Here is a 6,393-nt window from a genome sequence, read left to right on the forward strand (position 1 = left end):
TTCCTCAACTTACTCGAGTTTGTATCTGCACTGTGCTGCTGAGATAGCTCTGGGTAAGGTTGCTGATGGCCCCAGATCTTGCCAAATGCAATGGCCAAATCCTGCATCTTCATATTAATTAATGAACACTTTTTCCTTGAAGTACTTTTTTCTAGACTTTTGGAACTTCATGCTTACTGATTTTCCTCCTGCCTCCCTAGCCACTCGTAAGAATTCATGTTTGTCTTTGACATGCATGACATGTGATAGATAATATGCTATGCTATGTGGAATGTGGCCTCCTGGGGAAAAAGGACCATAAATGGTCTTTTGGTTTAGTTTACTCTTAGGATGACTGAAGTGTGAAACCTGTTTTATTGATGAGGTCTATAGCTTGTGGATGCTACAGAAAATCTAGGAATTGTTAATTAGTTATATAGCACAAAAATTAGTTTGTATTTCCTATGTATCTAAAAACTATTAACAGGGCTTTTCACCATTAGCATCAGTAGTCCACATTGCGACTAGCCCATGTGCAGGAGGTAGATAATTGAACATTATATATAGAGAGAGCAAAATATAGAGAGCAGAATAGAATAAAATGGAAGATGAATAAAATCATGAAATCCAAAAGGTACCTGAAAGGTCATCTTGGCTGATAACCAGCCCAAGGTGATGGTTATTTTTGGCAAATTGGGACTAGAACAGTGGTGTGTATGTGTGTGTGTTTGTGTCCACATGTGTTTTAATGTTAGTATACGTTTGCTACCTCTCTTACATTTTAAAGAAACTGTTCTTTATTCTGAGATTGTGCCCTTATTACCTGTTGATGTTATAATGTCATTTCTTTAATAAAATAACAGCAATAGTAGTTACTTTTGTAATGTTCTTTACTGACAAAAATCAAATGTTGGTAATCTGATAAGTATTTCCTATTATTTCCTACTGTCATGCAAAATATAAAATGTGGGAATTTGCAATATATTGCTATGTCTTCACTATATAGACTGGAGAGAAAGGAAGCAAATTGTCCCAAAGCACACAGCCAATTAGTGATAGAGCTTGGGCATGGAACCTCTGCTTCGTGCCTGTCAGTACTTGTTCTGGCTTGCTACTTCATAAGATACTTTATCTGAAGCGAGCTTGCTGCCTTGCAGTTGTTTAGCTGCTCTGCACTGTGGGAGTTAGCCGTGGTCATTGGAGAGGTCAGAGCATCTGGCTAAATACTCTATAACGTTTACTCTTTGATTGACAGAATTGAAAAGTGAACTTGCTTTCCGATATATCTCTTTTATATATTTAGATCATGTATTAGTTCAGAAGTTGCCTTACTTTATTCCAATTTTGACGTCTGTATTTTTGCAGTCTCCTTTCACACTGGAAGAGATGATGGGCCATTAACACTAATGGAAGTGCAGTAAGCAGAGATTTAGTGGAATCCAGACTAATCCGGATGGGACTTGGTTTCAGAGCTTAGACCTAGACAGGAAAGAAATAGGTATGCTGCAGGCCTTGAAGAGTCAGGTGTATACTGAGGAGTTCCAAAAGGAAGGGACCATGGCCAGAAGGTCTGTGTGTTGTAGGGCAGGCGCGAGTGGAGGACAGAATGCTGAGATGAGCACGGGTAGGAAGGGGCAAGAAAGTGGGGTCACAACCTGGGAGACTGGCAAAGAAAGAAGGAGGGGGAGACAGCTAAAGTCTGAGCCCAGAATGAAAGAGTCTAGGTGAGATATCTGGAGACTATAGAAGTAGAAGTTCTGGCCCTGGTGATCCTGGCCATAAGGGACTATAAGCCTGCGACTTGAGTATAGGCATTAGCAGGAGCCACAACCAGTGTGACTTCAGTGCTGAGCCCAAGTGACCATTGGCAAGGCAACTTTGGCAGAATGTGAGTCAAACAGGCCCCTCCAGATAGAGTCTTGGTTTCTTATGGTAATATTTCCAGATTTGTTCCTTGTTTTTTGTGAGATGGTGACACACCCTCCTCCTTCCCATTTATAGCTCGCTCTTCTATAGAAACTAGTTATTAGACCAAATAAATGAACAGTGAGCTAATGACTATTCAGAATCCACTGAATTAAGTACTCTTCACTTGGAATTCCATCTGCCGTTAGGTACTCTCAGCCAATGAATGATGAGCCTTTCTGCATATGCATTCCACCATTGCTCACACCTAATGTAATTAGTGAAGAGATGGCCTCATAATGAAGCCTGTTGCCTGCTCTCCCCCACTCTTCCATCCCCCACTTTCCCTTCTCTCTGTTGTTATGTCCCCTCAAGTCCCATCTCCAGGCTCCTTTGTCACCTTCAGTGAGAGCTAGCAGATGGAAGAGCAGCCTGAGACGCTATACACTGGGCCTCTGGAAGGATTCTGTAATTAGTGACATTCATAAGATATCTTGCGGGCCAGTTTACAAGGCGACCAAACTATCTCCTCAGTGATCCTAAGGCTCTGGGTTCTAATGCCTTTTTCTTTTTTACTTTTTTTCATTTTTTTATTTTTAGAGAGAATTTTGCTATATGTCATGTGCACTCATGAGAGACACACAGAGAGACAGAGAGACAGAAAGTGAGAAATCACCCCCCAAGGAGGATGGCCATACCACAATCCCTTCTCCTTCATTCTCCTCCTGTGATTTTGGGCACACATGCACACGTGCCTGGCATGAGTTTCAAGAGGCCTGATCCAGTACTTGGACCATAGTTGCCACGTGATGGTCCAGCAATATAACCATTACTCCATCTGCTGGTCCCAACTGATGCCTTTTTCTAAGAGCCACTGAGGGAAATTTGACCAGACGTAACATGCACCCACTAGCTGGCTAAGGGCTCTTACCTTGCTTCATGTCATCTGGACAAAAAGCCTAGCAGTGAATTAAAAAACAAAACAAAACAAAACAAAACAAAGCAAAACAAAACAAAAACAGAAAAACAAACCTTTCGTACAAAGAGAGGGAAACAGGCTCAGCAAAGTTCAAGTGGCTTGCCCAGGGTCAAAAAACAAGTTAAGTTTCAGAGCTGAGATTTAAGCACTAATCTGACAAGCTTCAAAGACCATGTTTTTTCCAGTACCCCTTGGAGGCCTTAGAGAATACAGTGAATTATCTCATTTATTAGCTCAACTATATAAAAGTTAATTGCTACCTCTTCCTTTTTAGTTCTATTTCTATGCATGATTGTAGACAGAGGGATGTTTTCTGAATTTGGCTTAAAATGGCATGTGTCAAATTCTTTTGATCTTCACGGTCTAGTTTTCGTTCTTTCCATTTTTAGAGGGGATGTTGCAAATTAGCTTGTTTTACATGGAGTATTTTGACCATATGACTTCCTTAAACATTGGCCAGAAGCAGTATTTTAAAGTAAACATCAATTCTTTGGACACCCAGGACTTTTGCTGTATTAAAATGAAATTCGAATATGAGCTGGTTGACTGCACCAGGCAACGGTTGTGAAATCATTTTTGTTTTGATGAAAATTATATTACCTGAGGACTTTTATCTACAACTTAGGTAATATTAACTGTTCCCATTTAATCACAGACTCATGAATACAAACTAGAGTAGGGACAGGTTAAGGTGAGTCAGGAAGCAAAGGACAAACAGAGCCTAATGTGAACTGAGTGTGTAGTTTGCCAAAGTCATTTTGGAAAACTGGGACTCCTTGGATGTGAAGCTAAAGGAATCACAAATCTCATGCAAATAACCTGAGGAACTGCTCTGCCACATTTTTACAAATGAGCAATGATGAGATTAACAATTTTAAAATGACCAGAAAACTTATATGGTAGTACAATGCCCTAGCCTGAGTATTCATTTTTTATTAGTAACACAGCATCAGGGGAGCTGTGTGTCCCATAAATCAATCATGGGGATAAATGTGGCAATTTGTTCATGGAAATACAAACAGAATTAGTTTGGGAGCTGCCATCAGTGACAGTTGTGGATATTATTGACCTGGGCCATAATTTGCAATTAAATGTGCAATTTTTAAGTTTTACTGGAAGAAGTCTTTGCCAAGGTGGAATATGCCTAGAACAGTAGGCTTCACTCGACAGGTACTATAAGGACAAACTCAGGTTGATTTTAGGAAAAGAATTTTATTTTTTTAGAGAGGTTTTTCTTTTTTTTTTTTTCCTTGCTATAGAGTATGTCTGCTTGCCAGAAAGACAGAGAGACAGAAAGTGAGAAATCACCCCCCAAGGGCAATGGCAATGCTGCAATTCCTCCTCCTCCATTCTCCTCTCAGGATCTTGGGCACGCACGCACAAGTGCCCGCCGTGAGTTTAAACCACTGGGTCCAGGACTCGAACCGCGGTCGACTATATGGGAGTCCAGTGACATAGCCATTATGCTAACTGCTGGTCCCAGGGAAAAAAATTTAAAGAGGCCTTTCTGTCCTCAAAATCCCTCAGTAATAATGGACTCAGAGACAGGCATTGAGCTCCTGCAGGTTAACCATGTGATGCTCATTATTCTTTTAATGTTTTACATTAATTCCCATGTTTTCTATTAGTGCTGCTGCTTCTTATGTCTCTCAGTGCCACAATCAGGGTATTTTTGATATCTTGTATTACCCTAATTGCCAAGAAGGATGCTCCAAACTGATTAATTCCAGAATGATTAAAACATCCTATGCAATTCATTTATTGTTACTGCAGTTAATTGAATATTTGACGATTTAAAGGTACCCTGATTATTTCATAAGATATGTATTTATCACCAGGCAGATGATCTGTGCATAGTCTTTCTGTGGCTACATGGGGTGGCACCCTGCACTGTCAGATGCACAGAGAGTAGGCACTTGTGAGGGCTCTCAGTCTACTCACCACCTGCCCGATGTGCGCCTCCCTTCCCTGGCCCTTTGAGGACCACAGCGTGCCCCCCCCTCCCCTGCCCCTTTGAGGCCCCCAGCCGTACCCAGCACAAGAGGGTCTCTGGGGCCAGGAGTGAGAGCACAGCCTCCCCCGTGCTTCCTGCAGCTTGCTTTCTGCTCTAAGAGGAGGGGCGGGCGGAGAGGGGGGATGCGAAGGGATGCCGCAGCTCTGAGTGGCTAACTTGCGCTTTGTGGGCTATCTGAATACTCAAGAGTGGATTTAAAGAGAGGAGAAGGTGGCTCTGGAATTAAAGAGGGTCTCTGGGGCCAGGAGTGAGAGCACAGCCTCCCCCGTGCTTCCTGCAGCTTGCTTTCTGCTCTAAGAGGAGGGGCGGGCGGAGAGGGGGGATGCGAAGGGATGCCGCAGCTCTGAGTGGCTAACTTGCGCTTTGTGGGCTATCTGAATACTCAAGAGTGGATTTAAAGAGAGGAGAAGGTGGCTCTGGAATTAACCAGCAGCTTGGCAAGTCGACTGGTAGCAGTTCTAATCCCAGTGCCACCACTAGTTCTCTCCCTCAGTCGCTGTCACACCTGTCTGAGTGACTCCTGCGGAGTTACTGGAGAGGTGTGGGTGTGTGTGGGCAAGAAAGAGAGTGCAAGAGGACACGATTCCAGTGAGCCCCTGGCTTACTGCAGCCTCCTTCCAGTGCACAGAGTGACCCTGGTGTGGCACCGTAGGGGGCTCAGCGACTGAAGTGGCCTCAGGTGGCCCCACCACTTCTCAGCCATGTCGACTCCTTGGCCTCTCACTCCCATATGGAGTGAAGACAGCGGTGGGGACCTCGGCAGCTGGGAGCTTCTGTCGGACTTGGCTCTGTCTGTGAATCCGGTAGGTACCCTTGCCTGGGCACCTGAATCAGACCTCCTGTTTGGCATTGTCTGTTTCCCCTGTAATGTTGTCTCCTCTGTTTGTGTGAAGTCCTGAAGGCAGAAATGAGGCTGTCTTTACTGTCTGTAAATCCTCCCCCTTGGCACCGTCCCGAGCACAGTGTGAGCTCAATCAGGATTTGTTGCCTGAAAAAATAAATGGGAGAACTGATGAATAGGCGGATGGTGAATGAATGTGATCCTATTACCCTTGTCACCACTACCTTACAATGTATGTCCCAGCGGGTCTCTAATTGTTTGTTTTGCTGTCCTACCCAGACATTTAACCGTGAGAGAAAGAGGCTGCATCTTACAGTGATTTCTGTTACCAGCCCCCACACCTAGCACTGTTCTAGGCACACAGGAAATATTTGTTGGTTAATGAAAAACCATTTGTAGTTCAAATGGAGTTGTGTGGTGGAGAAAACAACTGTGAGGCTGGGCTAGATGAATAGTGGAACAAGTAGTTTCCTGAGAATGTTGGACAATAGTATTTTGTTTTGTTTTGTTTTTTAAGACCTATTTTATTTAACTTTATTTTATTTAATTTGACCAGAGAGGGACAGTGTGTGTGTGTGTGTGTGTGTGTGTGTGTGTGTGGGTGAGAGAGAGAGAGAGAGAGAGAGAGAGAGAGAGAGAGAGAGAGAGAGAGAGAGAGAGAGAGAGAGAGAGAGA

General features: G+C 43.4%; 1 protein-coding gene across 1 annotated transcript in view; it reads left to right on the top strand.

Moving 5' to 3' along the window:
- Positions 1-6,393, top strand: part of AFF2 (ALF transcription elongation factor 2) — a 391,411-nt gene that overhangs the window by 170,031 nt on the left and 214,987 nt on the right. The window lies entirely within an intron of this gene.

This window comes from Tupaia chinensis, unplaced genomic scaffold, assembly GCF_000334495.1.
Source record: "Tupaia chinensis unplaced genomic scaffold, TupChi_1.0 Scaffold149333_1, whole genome shotgun sequence".
NCBI classification, from domain to species: domain Eukaryota; kingdom Metazoa; phylum Chordata; class Mammalia; order Scandentia; family Tupaiidae; genus Tupaia; species Tupaia belangeri.